This window comes from Podarcis filfolensis, assembly GCF_964270895.1.
Source record: "Podarcis filfolensis genome assembly, chromosome: 3".
Lineage (NCBI taxonomy): Eukaryota > Metazoa > Chordata > Lepidosauria > Squamata > Lacertidae > Podarcis > Podarcis filfolensis.
In genome coordinates, this window is record NC_139606.1 from 61760491 (window position 1) to 61777241 (window position 16751).

The following is a 16751-nucleotide window of genomic DNA, read 5'->3' on the forward strand; positions in this document are numbered from 1 at the left end:
GGCCTCCCGCTGCTGCCGCGCTGCCAGAGCACGATTTCTGTTCTCATCCTGAAGCAAAGTTCTTAACCCGAGGTAATATTTCTGGGTTAGTGGAGTCTGTAACCTGAAGTGTATGTAACCTGAAGCATATGTAACCCGAGGTACCACTGTACTACAATAAAGGTCCCTAAATGACAGTGTATAAACAACATGATCCCCCAAAATGAAAATAGTAGTATATGGTACTCTTAGAAAATATTATTGCATGTCACCCCAATCTGAGTGGTGCCAGCGACGGAGCAAGCCGATTGGGCACCTGGGCAGCCCAGGGGTGGGGCCAGCCTCCCGCGGGGCATGGCGAGCCGGGGCAGGCCGCTTTGTGTGGCCTCTGAGGAGTCTGCCTGCCTCTCCCCACTCAGCTGCCCTACAGCTGGGGTGGGGGAAGGCAGCGGGCGGACTGTTTGGGGCAGCGCGGAGCCTGCGGGTGCCCAAGCCACCACGTCACTCCCAGGAGAGACGTGTGGCTTGGGTGTGCTGCAGGCCTGGCGGTGAGTGCTGCCCGGCATTTTGTCACTCCCCTCAGTGGTGACACCTGGGGCAGTCCGCCCTCACCACACACCCCTTCCTCCGCCCCTGAGTGGTGCAAGATTCTGGAGGCTCCAGGCACTCAACCAGAGTTCATGTTTCCTTGTGGAATGAGGCACAACAGAGATTGTGGTGTCTTTATAATAAATGGTTTATTTACACACATATACAACCTGAGCCTATGATAGATGGTTTCACAGCATTAACACCCCAAAAGTGCCTCGGTTCTTCCATAGCCGCAACCTTAGATTCAAACAGAGATCAAACATTGCTCTCAAATATTGATCTGACTCTCTCCAGCTTGCAGCTTTACCTCTAGGTTATATCAATGTCAAACTCTACTCCAAACTCTGGCTTTGTCTTCTAACTAACCATGAGCCACTTACCATTGCACACAGAGCCCCTTTCCTTTGTTTCCTTTAATGGCCCATCACCTAGGCGTCACCTCAACACAGGAAGCTAGCCTGCCTTATATTTTAACACTTGCTGGATCCAAGGAATAGATGGGTCTCACATATAGCCTACTTACTCCACCGCAAACACATAGCAATATATACCCCAAAATAACCAATGAAACAATAAAACAAAGAAGTGTAAAGTACAAAGTTCCCATTCTAAGAATTGTCAAAGCAATTTTATTTTTTTTAATTGACTGAAAGTGGGTGTGCACGTATTAAACATTATTAAAGGTGAAAAAAAAGTTATACTGATTTTATCAGTTCACTGTGTTGAGAAAGAGACATGTACTTCAGCCCTATGCATCAGAAGTAAGTTTCACTGAGTTCAATGGAAGTTGCTACATTGTAAGTGTGAATAGGGTTGTGATCTTAAAAGTGGTAAGGCGGTCCAAGAAACTTGAAGAAAAGCAAGACTGCAATTATCTGGCTACTGGGACACAGACACCTTTGATCATACCTGGATTGGGTTACAGTCATGTGCATTACATGAGGTGGCCTCTGAAAAGTATTCAGCAGTTTCAGCCAGTTGAGATTATGGCAGCCAAATCACTTGTAATTACTGATGAGGTGTTGTTTTTTTTTATGGAAACATTTTAAGTAAAGTTTTTTTAATTAAAAAAAAATCACTGACTGACACTGACCACAGTGTGCATGTATCAATTAGATGCCTGGTAAAATTAAAAGTATTGGTTTTGTCTTTTAAAGACCAAAAGGCTCTGGGAACAGGGAAACCTAAAAAAAGCAGGCTTTTTGTTGCAGATAATCCAAAGTTCAGCACTTTTAATGCAAGAATAATACAAGATCATGCACTGTAGCATTTCTTGATGCTTGAGATAATATATACCATCCTAAGGCAGTAAAACTAACTATATTAGTTAACCCCTGCATTTTTCAGACAGTGGCCCACCTGTAAGAAAGCCTCCAGCCCTCTACATAAAATAGTATTTGAACTTGTAAAAAAAAAACCCCAAAGACTGAAAGTCCTATTTGTGTGGAGGTTCTTCCAAAGCCAAGGGACCACTGTGGTAAATGTCCTGCTGTCACACAAACCAAGTCTTGGTCGCTAGACTATAAATAACACACAGGCTGATTTTGGGAACCATGATCTCTTGGGTGAGTCCCAATAGTTCAAATATAACATGTGGTTCACCTTGAGAAGATGCCAAGGGATCCTCAAGCAAAGTTTAGCCCTTCCTCCCCCCCCCCCAGACTAATTTAATGCATGTAATTTGCTGCCCATGGGACTAAAATACTCTAATCAAACACAACAGGCATACAATGCAGAAGCTGGTGGAAAACGCTTCTTAGACTGTCCCATTAAATCTGCCTCTCAAGCGGAGATATTCCCCTCAAGAGGCATGTGAAAGCCGCAGCTGTCATGCCCTCCAAGTCCTTGGCATCCCTGTTAACAACAAGGGTGCCAAATGTGGCCGACAAATTATATGAGACCAACCCAGGAGTGTATTTTACACAGGCCAGCGAACAACTATGATGTGGTAATATCTGTGCTTAGAATTTTGTATTCAAGCTCTCTTCTAACTGGCATGCAAGGCATCTCTGTAAAGCGCTCTGTGAAGCATGTGGGAAAAAAATTTGAAATGCAGAAAGACTTAACCTATAGGCACAACCAGACTAAATTAGCAATTTCCCAAACATTGACACGTGGCACCAGGCTTTCCCTCTATGCAGAATCCTAATCCCAACAGAAGGCTGCTTTCTCAGTGTTGGGCTGCCTGTGGTAAAACTTGGAGTCATGGGGATAGCTTGGGAATGTCCAGGAAAGCTGGCAAAATAGAATTAATACCAGAGAAGCACATGCTGTGCTTAAAAAAAAAGTGGGCCAAAAATACATCCAGAACACCAGAACCCTGCCTGTTTTGTTTTATCAGCAAGTGCATCCAAGAAATGCAGATTCTCAAATGTCCACATCCCTTCCAATTTGTCATTTACCATAATCCAATCTTTCTACTAGGAGTTGCACAACTATAACCATGTGTGATGTTATTATTATATTCAGTTTGTACAATCTGACAACCATAGATGCTGCTGTCCATAAGCCAGAAAGACAATATATTCTTCATGGCTCTTTCCACACACACAAGAGCACAAAGACCTAGTCCAAACAACTGTGCAACCTAAGATGTTACAGGAAACCAAGCTTTGCAGATGGTACCGGATGTTCAGACTGCCTCAGAAGATGGTGGTCTCTCCTTCATTGCAGGTTGTTAAGCAGAGGCTGGAAGGCCCCCTGCCAAGGATGCTGTAGGAGCAGTACACTGATGGACACTGGACTAGTTGACCGCTCAAGTCTTAACTCTATTATGCTACGAGTCAGCTGGCACATGCAAAGTAGGGGAGGGAACATAGTTCAGTGGCAGAGCAGATGCTTTGCATGTAGAAGATCCAAAGTTGCACCCTTGGTATCTCCAGTTAAAAAAAGGTCAGGCCCTGGAGAGCTGGAGATCATTTATGAGTAGTAGATCATTTTATAGTAGTTTGTTTATTTCATCATTACACTTATAGCCTACCTTTCCTCCAAGGACTACAAGATGGCATACAAGAGGCAGTCTCTCCCTCCTCCCCTCCCCATTTTATCCTTACAACAACCCTGTTAGGTAGGTTAGATCGAGAGGTAGTGATTGGCCCAAGGTAGTGATTGGCCCAAGGTAGTGACTGGCCCAAGTGACTGGCTCACACCGTGAGCTTTATGGCTAACTGGGGACTTGAACCTTGATCTCTCACATCCTAGTCCAACACTCTAACCACTGCACCACCATAGGTGGACCAGCAATCCTGTGTTCAGATTTTCTGGCAGACGGTTCATGTGCCAGCTGCTTATGTGAGGGCAGTAGCTGCACTGCAGACTGATACCAGTTTGCACAAGCAGAGCAAAACCAAACGGTCTGATCTTAAAAATGCATCAATATATTTACTCTCTGGCAGCCGAGGCAAACCTTATTTTATTGCATCATAGTCTCCCTGCAGAACTATTAATATATGGTAAACCTACCCCCCCTTTCCCCCCTCAAACCCACCCATTAAGTAATGTGCACTGGCTGTTACTTCTTATAAATAATAGGGATGTACAAAATGTCATTCCTATTCAATGCTAGTGAGGCTCTCTCTCCCTCTCTCTCTTTTTGTGGTGCTTATTGATGCTGCATCTGTTTTGTCGGTGCGTCAGCTAATGGAGAAAGTTAATTGTGTTGGTTGTAAGGCCACCTGTCACACGCATGCCTCATTTCCATACTAATGGTCCAACCGTGGCAGGCAGCATACTTCTCTGCAGTAACAGCTCCTGCCTCTTTGGAAGCCTGGGCCAAATCTGCCTAGGCAGCAACTGTGGGCCCCCTCCATGAATGCCTCCAGTATTGTGTCAAGCCGGGCTTGCATTAACCCCCTACTGGTGCCCCTAAAAGTAGATTTTTTAAAAAAAAAAAGGCAGAAGGAAGGAGAAAGAAACTGGAAACAAAAATGTTATGCTCAAACTAAGCCTGCATACGTAGCCAGAGGACTGGGCAATGCAGCCCGTGGGTTTTTAATTCCTCAGCAGGCTTGACATTTCCCTTCAGAGCTGCTGTTCCTTCCTTCAGGCAGGCAGGTGGAGAAGACAAACTGCCTTGTCCAGAGGCAGCATCACCTCAGGCAGTAGAGTGGGGGCGCCAGAGTGGGATGTAAAAGAAAAGGAGTGCCCTGGATCCGATCAGAAAGGGGCGTCTAATCCAGTCGCTCACCTTCTTTCAGTGCTCGGCAAGATGCTTCCAGGAAGGGCCATGAGCAGAACCTCAAGGAAATAGTTCTGCTTGCTTCACAGCAGCTGGTGATCAATGGTATCTCTTAACCTGGAGGTTCCATTTAGCTGCCATTGCTAATAGTTGGTGATACTGCTAAGAGCATATGCATGCCCACGTTGTAGCAATGGTATAGTAATAATAACAATCATTTTAATAATTTTATTATTTATACCCTGCCCATCTGGTTGGGTTGCTAGAATCTCTTTCTTCTTTTTTTTTTAAGATCAAGTAGCCAGTGATATGATAGACCTCTGTTCAAGACCCCGGGAAGCTGCTGCCTCTCAAAATAGACAACACAGGGCTAGAGGAACAAACCGTTTTATTGGGCAGAATGCAGACTTCTGTGTTGTGTGAAGAAGTACTTTCAGTGGTCCAATCTGAAGCCACTGCCCATTGGTTCAGTTGGATGACCCAAAGGCAGTGGTACCTTTGGGGTAGGACTTTACTGTAGGACAGACATCCAGGACAGAATGAGCAGGCGGGCCCCTCAACACAGCAAAGTTGGCTTACTACATTTCAAAGTAAGGAATATACATTGCACCTAAAGAGGAGTGCATTTGTAAGTGTGTGTGTGTGTGTGTGTGAGAGAGAGAGAGAGAGAGAGAGAGCGTGCAAGCATTAAATCTTGAGTTTAAAATTACCCATCTGCATCACCGTTCAAGATCTGGCAATATGAAAGACAGAAAGGCATTTGTGTCTGTCTAATTTTCCCATAGCATTCACCTTACAGCCCCAAACGCCTTTCTTTACTCTTAGGGAAGGGGCTCCAACCTTTTCCCTCTTCTTTCAGTTGCACCTCTTCCACTTCTATGCTAGCCTTTCTGATATGGGGCAGCCAAGACTGTATGCAGGATTCCAACTACAGCTGTGCTGTAGCTTTACAAGAGGGCTTTATGATAGTGCAGTTTCATTTTCAATTTTTTAAATCCCCCTCCCCAACTGGAATTTGTCTGTTAGGGGCAGGGAAAGTTAACACACCTAGCTAATACTTTGACTCCCATGAGGACCGATCTACAGATCAGTCTTCAACTGATTTATTATAATCCCTTTTCAGGTGACTGCACTGTGTGGGGAGAGCAGCAGTCCCCTTCTCCACACTAATGCATCCTAACAAATGTCTGAAAATGTCATTCTCCCTTACCAGGGAATACCAGGAATTGTAATTTGGGGTGGCTAAGAGAGCAGACTGAGAATGCTCTGTACCACCCTAAACTGCCATCTCCAGGATTTTGAGGGGAAAGCCATAGCAACTAAAGGTCGATAAAACAATATAGGTTCTTAGTCTTGTGACACTGGCAAATTGTTAGCAGATTTGCAGTAAAATAGGCAAATGGACTAGGTCACACTCCCCTCCATATTTACTGCCCAGCTCAGGCTTTGCCAACCTGGCAGCTTTCAGATGTTTTGGTCTACATCTCCCATCAACCCCAGCCAGATGCCCTGGTTTTGACTGATGGGTGTCTCCGTCAAAAGCATCTGGAGGGTACCGGGTTGTCAGGTTGTCAAAGGCTGCTCGAGCCCTTTAAGCTTAAAAATGAAGTACAATGGTACCTTGGTTGTCAAACTTAATCCATTCCGGGAGACTGTTTGACTCTCGGAACTTGGTTCGAAAATCAAGGCGTGGCTTCTGATTGGCTGCAGGAGCTTCCTGCACCCAAGTGGAAGCTGTGTCGGATGTTCGGCTCCCGAAAAATGTTTGCAAACCAGAACACTTACTTCCGGGTTTGCGGCATTCAGGAGCCGATTTGTTCGGGAGCCAAGCCGTTCGACAACCAAGGTACCACTGTAAATCATACTAGTCATATAATGGCTAGTATAATGACATAGTATAATGTCATATAGTATGGCTAGTATATAATAAAGGACGTGAGGGCACTGTCCTGTCAAAGTTATGCTTAAATCTCATCCACCTGGAATAATGAAAATGCAAAATTTTGGTTTGTTGTGCCTTTATTCACCTCCTGTTATAATCATCATCATCATCCAGGCAGCTTTTTTAAAAAAGAAAAAATACTTACATAGGGTTATAAAATATGCTATGGAAAAGATGAGAAAGAGAAATGAATCAAGAGGTTTCCTTCCCCCCCCCCCCAAGCAATGCTGGGTTTGGCCCTAAAAATCAAATGGCAAATACTCCATTATGTAGGCTTCGCTAAATTCCCTCATGAAGTACAAAGTGGTGTTGTTGTTGTTGTCTTTTACCTTGAAGCATATGCGCTGGGCAGATTGCGGGGAAATTGTGAAGCAGGTGGTATGGCAAATGAATTTTTACCTGAGATATTCTCCTTTTCACTTCCCAGCATTGTTTGAATGATGGGAAATAGATAAAGGTGGCGCAGGAACAAGGCCTACCTCCATGTGAGGAAAAGGATCATCTGCTGCATTTGAGTTGGGCTACTGTGAAAGGCAAAGGAGTGGGGTCACAAAAAAGACCACAATTGTAGCCATCTATAATGTACGATTGAGTTGCTGTTGCATGCACTTAAAATAATTTGGTATCTCAGATCACTGTTAAAGTCTTGACCAGGGCAAGGAAATTAATTGGCGACAAGGGATGGGGGAAGGGAATTCATTTCAGTTCATATTTAAAGGTGAACTTCCACAACCTGCAGTTTCTGAAACAAGGTGAGAACTGAAGCACAACCATCCTTCAAAATTCACATTTCTGTGAATTTTGCAATGCAGTTCTCCAGCCATGTAATGTGCACCAAAATGCTTACACTGAGATAAAATGTGCATAAAAATGCACGTATTAGTGAAAATAACATACAAACTTCATATTATGGGAAATTGCTTTGCAAAGAATGTGTATATTGGGAGAAATTCACATTAAAATGCTAATAGATTTTCATGAGAACTCCCCCCCTTTTTTATTACAAAAAAATTAAAATTAACAGATGTAGAAATGTAGAGACTGGAAAAAAAAGAGAAGCTAAAATTATTATTATTATTATTATTATTATTATTATTATTATTATTATTATTATTAATACCCCACCCATCTGGCTGGGTTTCCCCAGCCACTCTGGGTGGCTTCCAACAAAATATTAAAATACAATAGTCTGTTAAACACTAAAAGCTTCCCTAAACAGGGCTACCTTCAGATGCCTTCTAAAAGTCTGGTAGTTTTTTCTGTCTTTGACATCTCATGGGAGCACGTTCCACAGGCCTTGTGCCACTACCAAGAAGGCCCTCTGCCTGGTTCCCTGTAACTTAACTTCTCGCAGTGAGGGAACCGCCACAATGCCCTCAGAGCTGGACCTCAGTGTCTGGGCAAAACGATGGGGGTGGAGACGCTCCTTCAGGTATACTGGACCGAGGCCTTTAGGGCTTTAAAGGTCAGACCAACACTTTGAAAATGGACAGATTCACCCATCCCTTGTGGCAGCCCTTGTAGCTTGCCTCAGAGAGGCACTTACTAAGCAATCAATAGAAAGTGGCAACAAGTCTTTTATTAAGGTAAAAAGTGTGATTGTACTATTGACTCTCTGTTAAGATATTTATGGGGAACATCAGAGTTCCTCTCACCTGAAAATCAAGGCTGATTTTGTGGCTCGAAAAAACACTCTGAGACCTTTTGAGGGCAGCACATTTTCTTGTTACCCACAGTCATATTTCATATAACGTTGTGGTGCCCAATGTAACCATGTGGAAAGGCTTCCACAAGTCTGGCAGGAACATCCCAGGTAATGAAGGACTTGTAGTTCTTAGTTAAGGAATTGTTTCTTCAGTTAAAATATTTAGCATACAAATAAAGCCACCCATACAATACAATAAATGTATTGTATACACATACAGTATGCGTGTATACCTGGCCGTTATTATCTTTTGCACACTACTCTACAAAGTGCTTACTCATTTGGAACATACCATCAAAACAATCCTGAAAATAAAGCGTGCTACCAAGGAAGACAAAGGGTAAAATCCACTTGGCAGATGGCATCCTTAAGTGGAATGGAGAAGGAAACAATTTTTGGTAATTCCCCTTCTTGTGAACCCCATATCCACTCTGTTGGGAGAGTTGGGAGACCCTTCAGAGCAAATTTGGGAGGGTGTGTGTGGCTGCATCAGGAAGGAGAAATTACGTGGAATTGCTGGTGGACGTATTCCATCAAGAGAGCATCAGCCATTGGATATCACCCAGAGTTAACATAAGAGCCCTGATGAAGTAGACCAAAGGCGTATTTAGTCCAGCATCAAATTTCCCACTGTGGCTAACCACAAAGAGGACAGGAGAGCAATAGCTCTCTGTTGCTGTTGTTCCTTTAATCTTTATTAGTTGTATTCCAGGCTGTTTTTCTAAACCCATGAGGCCCTGTGAAATCACAACCTGCACCTGTCAAAGGGAAGAAGCACCCCGCACATTTAAAGCACATGACACTCCTCAAAGAATCCAGGGAACTGTAGTTTGTTAAGGGTGCAGGGAACTGTACCTCTGTAAGGGGGAACTACAGTTCCCATGATTCTTGGGGGGGGGTCATGTGCTTTAAATGTCTGTTGAATTTGCTTTAAATGCTGTATTTTTCAGTGTATAAGACTAGTTTTTTCCCCTTAATAAATAATGTGAAAAATCAGGGGATGTCTTATACACAGATACATCTCCCCCCATTTTCTTAAATCTGAGTCCCCCAAAATAGGGGGCGTCTTATACATGGTGGCGTCTTATAGATGGAAAAATACGGTATATAGTGTGGATCTGTCACAAATTCCTTCTTCTAAACACTGTTAATGCAACAGGAGTCCTTTCATTTGCATCTGGTTGTCTTATTTTATAGCAAAGGAACTGAGACCAAAAGATAAGAGGCAATATTGATCAAGGTTGTATTGTGAGGCCGGATATAAGCTAAGGTTTGCACCTTAGCTATCACAGGCACAAGTTCTATTTTTAAGGACTCTCTAGACATTTGTAAGGTTACTTCTTTAATTACATAGAGTAGGGGGTCACCATCATGATACATGTGCCCAAAGGCCTTCTCTGGTACCCACAGAGCCCTCTCCCCACCAATATTAGGCTTGAAAGAATTATTCTGTTGGCACCAATAGGAGAGGTTGTGGTGTCTGTGGTTGCCCATGACAGTTTCCTCAGTTTCAGATTTGCCCATGGACCCCAAAAGGTCAGCAACCCCTAACATGGTATATGATCCTTCTCTGTTCAGATGTTTATGTGTGCAGGGGGCCTCACAGGGCAAAGCCCTGTTCCCCTACTCCATCTCCCGGCATGCATGCTTACAGGCAGAAGGGCAGGGCATCATGGGGAATGGGATGTTTGGGCACATCTCCTGAATCTCCCTCTACCCCTTGGCCTGGAGTTCATATAACTTGGCCAAGCAGAAGGTACAGACCGGATGGAAATATGTGAGTCATGCACACATCTCCAAACAGTCACATATGGTTCTGGCTTGAAATTCTTAGCATTTGGGAGGAAGGAATATGACACAGTACCAATACTGTTCATTCTTCTTCTTTTTTAAAAAGGAAAAAAACCCTGTCATTTTATGCAAAGCATATCTTGGCTGTATAAATCCTTCCAAAACAATATTCTAATTGAACTACACTCGGTACATGTTTCTGCTGTTGCCAGCAATGTTAAGTAGACCAAAATGGATTAAAAAGAGGAACTGTTTTGCCATATGTATGCAATTGTGTTTAAATCATTGTCAGGCTTTGGCACAGCTGAATCCAATACTGAGAGGTAACATGTGTGCAATGTAATAGTGTAAACATGGGAATTCCAAGTGGTGAGAAGATCGGAATCAAATGGCATAAAACACTTCTCATTTCTAAGCAAATTATGCTACAACCACCTCATGGGTGTGTTGTAATAAGATTTGCACTGACACATTTCTCCCATGTCTGCTTTGTCTTTGTGCATGGGTTGCATAGTATATGACTACAGAATCTATCAAACAGGTGAATTAGAACACCATCCAGGTACGACAATAAAATTTTAGGGAAACCAGGAATTCCAGAGCCAGCACAGGCTGTTCTTCACCTGTGCCCACCACAGGTGGCGCCGTAGTCTAAACCACTGAGCTTCTTGGGCTGGCCGATCAGAAGGTCGGTGGTTCAAATCCCCAATATGGGGCGAGTTCCCATTGCTCTGTCCCAGCTCCTGCCAACTTAGCAGTTTGAAAGCACACTAGTGCAAGTAGATAAATTGGTACCACTGTGGCAGGAAGGTAAACGATGTTTCCGTGCACTCTTGCTTCTGTCACAGTGTTCCGTTGTGCCAGAAGCGGTTTAGTCATGCTGGCTACATGACCTGGAAAGCTGTCTGTGGACAAACGCTGGCTCCCTCGGCCTGAAAGCAAGATGAGTGTTGCACCCCATAGTAGCCTTTGACTGGACTTAAACGTCCAGGGGTCCTTTCCCTTTTTTACTCAGTAGCTAGAGTCAGGAGCATGTTTAACAGTAAAAAAAATAAAAATACCAGCATCAGTGAAGTTAACTCTTTATTCAAAGTAAGCCAAACAGCTTGGCTCATCAATGAAAATGACACTAAAATAAACTGTTGCAGTTGAAGTGTCTGTCTCCTGCAAAAAAAAAGTAAGAAAAAGAAACCCTAACAAACGAATGCTACTGCAAATGTAAGGGCTGTGTTCAATGGGAAACATTAAACCAATTACCCTAAAGGTTTACCAACCAGTTAGGAAGTTTTCCAGCAACACTAGCCAAGGGCTTCCACATATGAAAGCTCACAGAAGAGGCTTTGAGTCCATCCCTTCTTCGGAGTCTTTTACTTTTTATCCAATTTGCTCTTGGCAGCCTGCCTAACCAAATGAAGCATCCCTGGGCCCTGATGCTTATGTTGACTATGTTTGCTCAGCATGCAAAAAGAAGTGAGACAAGTGTCTCTCTCTCTTTACATCTGCATGATATTTATTGTTGTTAAAAATACAAAAAACACAAAAACCTCTAATGTTCTGCTGAATACATCCTCCCATGACTTGGCCAGATTTATGCTACCTTTAAAAAAAAGACACAATCACAATGGTGTTTACCACTTCAGGAAGGCACGTATGCGATTCTTATGGGGTTAATTCATTCTGTGACTCATTGCAGCTGAATTAAAAATGCCCAAGTATCAATCAGTTTAATCTCATGCATTTGCTCGTATCTTATGATGGTTCTAAAATTGCGACATTGGCCTTCCTTGAGAAGTAAGGAACTTACTTCAAGGAGGTGAAGAATAAAGGCAGAAAGAGCTGGGAGGGAGGAGGATTCTTTTTCAAAGCTCTACATTGTCACTTAAAATTCCTACTGAACATAAGAAGCTTCCTTATTGGATCATTTGTTGATATAGATCAATATTGTCTACACTGACCACCAACAACTTTCCAGGATTTCAAGCAAGGAGTCTTTTTAGCCCTACCTGGAGTTGCCAGGGTTGAACCTGAGACCACCTGCATGCCAAGCAGATGTTATGCCACTGAGCTACAGTGATTCACATATTACCCTTTTAATAGGAAGGTTTTTGCCTATTGAGGGACCCTCACTCAGCGGCAAATGACACTTTTCCATGCAAAAAATCCCAGGTTCAAATCCTGCTATCTCCAGTTTATAAATGTTAAGATGGAAGGAAAGACCTCTCTGCCTGAGACCCGAGACCAGGCATCGGCAAACTCGGCCCTCCAGATGTTTTGGGACCACAACTCCCACCATCCCTAGCTAACAGGACCAGTGGTCAGGGATGATGGAAACTGTAGCCTCAAAACACCTGGTTTGCCTATGCCTGCCCTAGAAAATCATTGCGTCAGAGTACACAATACAGGGCTAGATGAACATTGAGAGGTAATCTGATTTTGTATTAAGGCAGGTTTTTGCAGGTATAGATGCAGCCCAGTCTTGTAATCCAGCCCAGTCTTTGACTTATGTTCAACTAATCTTCTCTTACAAAAGTTTGGGGGAAACTGTATTTTGAAGCCATCTCTAAATAAGCAGCAGTCAAATAGTAGGTAGGTAGGTAGGTAGGTAGGTAGGTAGGTAGGTAGGTAGGTCATACAAACATTTTTTTCTAATAGGAATGACATAGTTTAGTGATAGAGCACTTGGTGGTATCCCTACTAGGCCACATGCTTTGCAGTTCCATCCCAGCACTTCTAGGTAGGGCTGGGAAGACTTCTGCCTGAAACTCTGGAGAGCTACTGTTAGCACATATCAATAACAGTGAGCTAGTATAAGGCAGCTTCATCTTCAGGCAACCTCACCAACTAGGCCCAGCATCACCCAGCAACACTGACATCTGTCCTGGGCAGCTGGGTTAATGGACAGCCCATTTTTATTTCCTAGACTGTCCCCAATGCAACTTTTCCCCCAAGGCACTGTGGGAAATTAATAAGAGAAGCCCCAGCTCATAGCCACCTGGAAAGCCCATGACCACCAGCCTGCCAAAACAGGAGATGGGCTGCACCAGAAGTAACTTTGCCAAGGGCCCCCTCAAACTGGCCTTGGCACTAACTATGAACAAAGCATGCAATTTGAAATCCACATTTCCAGAATCGAGTCCTTCCTCCACTGGAAGACTTGACTGGTCTTGTGGATTTGTTTTCTGAGATGTTACTTCCAGCTAGAAATAAATACAACCCTTCAGGGCCAGCCCTACCATGAGGCAGAGTGAGCTAAGTGCTTCAGGCAGCAAATGCTGAGAAACAGTGTGTTATACGTGGCCTGGCCTGTGACTCCTAAGCTAGCCTGCTGCCCTCAGGTGCAGTGGAGGATGTTTTCATGTTGCTGGTACCAAAGTAAGATTCAGTTGCCAATCTAGCCAGTTTATGTACATGGGATGGGGTTATGCGCCATCTTGGCCTTTACCCAAGGCAGCAAAATGCCTTGTCCAGACAAGGAACCCTTTATCCACACTCAATGGACTAGTGAATTCAAACAGGTTTAATCCCTTTAAGTTGAAAGCTGTGACAATTAAGCAGAGATGAAACTAATTTACAGACACGCAATTTAAATAGTACGCATGATAAAGCATCAGGCTTTTTGTTTTATAGAACTCCAGGGAGCTTCTCTAGATTTTGTTTCTAGAACACCATTTTGCTACCTCGAGCCACTAAAGAAGCATGTTTAAAGTATGAATTTGTACCTTCTGATCTTCAGCTTTAGCCTGTGACACAGCATCATTTTCCTAGACCAGTGGTTCCCAACGAGCGGGTCCAGGGACCCCTGGTGGCCCGCAAAACACACCCAGGGGGTCCGTGGCCCCATCCCTTGCCTCCCACCCATTGTCATTTTTGCATGGAAATATCACGAATTTATGGTCTGGTGTTTTTTTTAGTATATCTAAAATCCTTTGCTTATTAGGGGCTACCCCACTTTTTGTTCAAAAAATTGCTTTGCAGAGGTAACTACCACAGAGTTATCAAAATTTTCAAATGTAGGGGGTCATAGCTTAGCTTTTGAAAAATAGGGGCTCCTCAGTAATTAGCTAATTGGGAACCACTGTCCTAGACCAAGGTCAAATCCCCAAATGTTGAAAGAACAAAGGGTTGGGTGAATTTCTGCAGTATTTATTCTTGAGACTCCCTCCCCCCATGCATCATTTTGCGACACCCCCTGAAGGCAAAATGACATCTGCATCCTCACGGCTATGGAAAGAAAACACAATGCTTTAAAGCCTCTCAGAAAATCTACAGCACAGTTAATATGATTTAAGCCTATATTTAAATTTTATGAGACTCATTTTCAAAGCTAATAACCCAGTTTACTGTGCACAATATCAAATGCAAATTTTATTACTGACTTGGTAAAAACAAAGACATATTCATTAGCATATCTCAGCGCTTCAACCTTTTTAGCCAAAAGGTGTACCTGGAGTAACAGTGGGAGTTTTTATATGTGTTGTAAATTACGGTTACTATCTCATTAGATAAACACATTTAAAATCAGGTTATCATTCACTTATATATCAGAAAGTTGTTTGTTCAATTGCAGCTAGTCTCGTATTACAACATATGGTGCATGAAATTCTTAGCCTAATAAAATTTTGAGGTAGAGGGAACTGGTGTCTTGGAAAAAACTGTTTCTGCTCAAGGAATGGCTCGATATAATCTGTAATTGCTGGCAAACAATTATGCAGCAGGCTGTTTTGTACTTAATAGTATTTACATCCTTGATTTTATTAGCAACAAAATCTGAGTGGAACTTGTGAAACAGAAATTAATTTTTGCACGGAAAGATGTAATCTTATAAGTTAAGGGTCCAGCAGATTGTGGAAATGTAAAAATAAATAAAGTATACTGCAATTAAAGAACTTTCCTTACTTTCTCTTCCTGGGGATAATTTAGCAGCCACATAATGACTACAGTTGCAGCTGCACTAGTGTAAATTTGGAGACACTCCAGTGAACTTGTTGATGGGACATTTGACACAGTACACAGTGGTTAGTTTGTATGCTTGTATTAAAATGTGTGTCCTAACTTGCAGTAATATACAGTAAATAAAATAATAGTAAAATAACACAACAGCACCGACATAATTAATTAAGATATGCACAAGGACCACAAAAGTAGAGCAAATCCAGATTTGACTAGCATTTTTAAAAGTTATGGGGAAAGGGCTTTACCTGGTACCAAATGTAGGACACCACAACAAAAGTGGCTCTTACACAAGTTTCTAACCCCCCAAAGTGGGAACAATTGTAGAAAGACCACCAATACAGTAATTATCTCAGTGCACAGACAGACACTTATGGGAAAATGTGGTCAATATAATCCTCAGACCATATAAAGTGCTTTAGAGGTGAGCATCTGCACCTTAAAAATAGACCTGTAACCAGTGTAGCTGGCAGAATGTATTCCTTGAGCTAGTTCCAGTTAGTAGTTTATCAGCTGTATTCTGAACTGAAGTTTCTAAGAAGCCTTCAAGGCACTTAGTAATCAAATCTAGAGATGACGAGACCATAGCTGTGGAGATCTGTGGCCAAGACAGGCTGCCGTTGGTGTACCACCTTTAGCTGGTAGAAGGTGTTGCATGCTGTAGAGCAGGCTTCCTCAAACTTGGCCCTCCAGATATTTTGAGACTACAATTCCCATCATCCCTGACCACTGGTTCTGCTGGCTAGGGTTCATGACAGTTGTAGGCCAAAAACATCTGGAGAGCCGAGCTTGAGGAAGCCTGCTGTAGAGCTTACTTGGGCTTCCAGTGACAGAACTTCATCAATCAGAAACCCCAATCTGTGAGACTGAACCTTTAGGGCAAGGGTAGCCATTTGTAGGGCTCTTCAGATGTTGTTGGACTCCAACTCCCATTAGCCCTGGCCAGCATGGAGGATGGTCAGGCATGATGGGAGTTGTAGTCCAGCAACATATGGAGAGCACCACGTTGGCTACCCCTTGTTTTAGGGGCAGGGCAACCTTGTGTGTAGTCAGTTAAACTCCACCTGCTCACTCAGCCAAACCATTCAGCAGCAGCACCTCCATCTTGTCAGTATTGAACTTTGCTGGCCCTCATCCAGCTCCTTTTCATCCCATATGTCAATGTCGCCTCACTGATGTAAGACGAAGAAGAGAAGCACAGGCCCTGACTCATAGAGAAACATCCACATTGCAGTCTTGTCCAATACAGATTTTGCATTAAAAAGCAGGGCAGTGCTGATGGGAGTTGTAGTGCAAAACAAGTGGAGGGCGCCCAATTGGGGGAGGTTGGGCTACTGCATGTTTAACCCTTGGAACACATCCCAGTACAAATGCTTTCAGAAGCCATCGTGAGTTTGTTATCACATTATGGTTACTTTATTTAATTAGATAGCTTCAGTAATACGTGGTCCAAAAATCATGGGCCAGAAGACGAATTATAGCAAGTGTTCAAAATGTTTGCCAGTCCCTATGATGCACAGTTTTGTGTGTGTGTGTAACATTCAGTGTTCCAAATGGCTGTAGTATTAAATACTTCAGTTTAATTGATGCTTTCTATGCAGTTTTACAGGGTGATA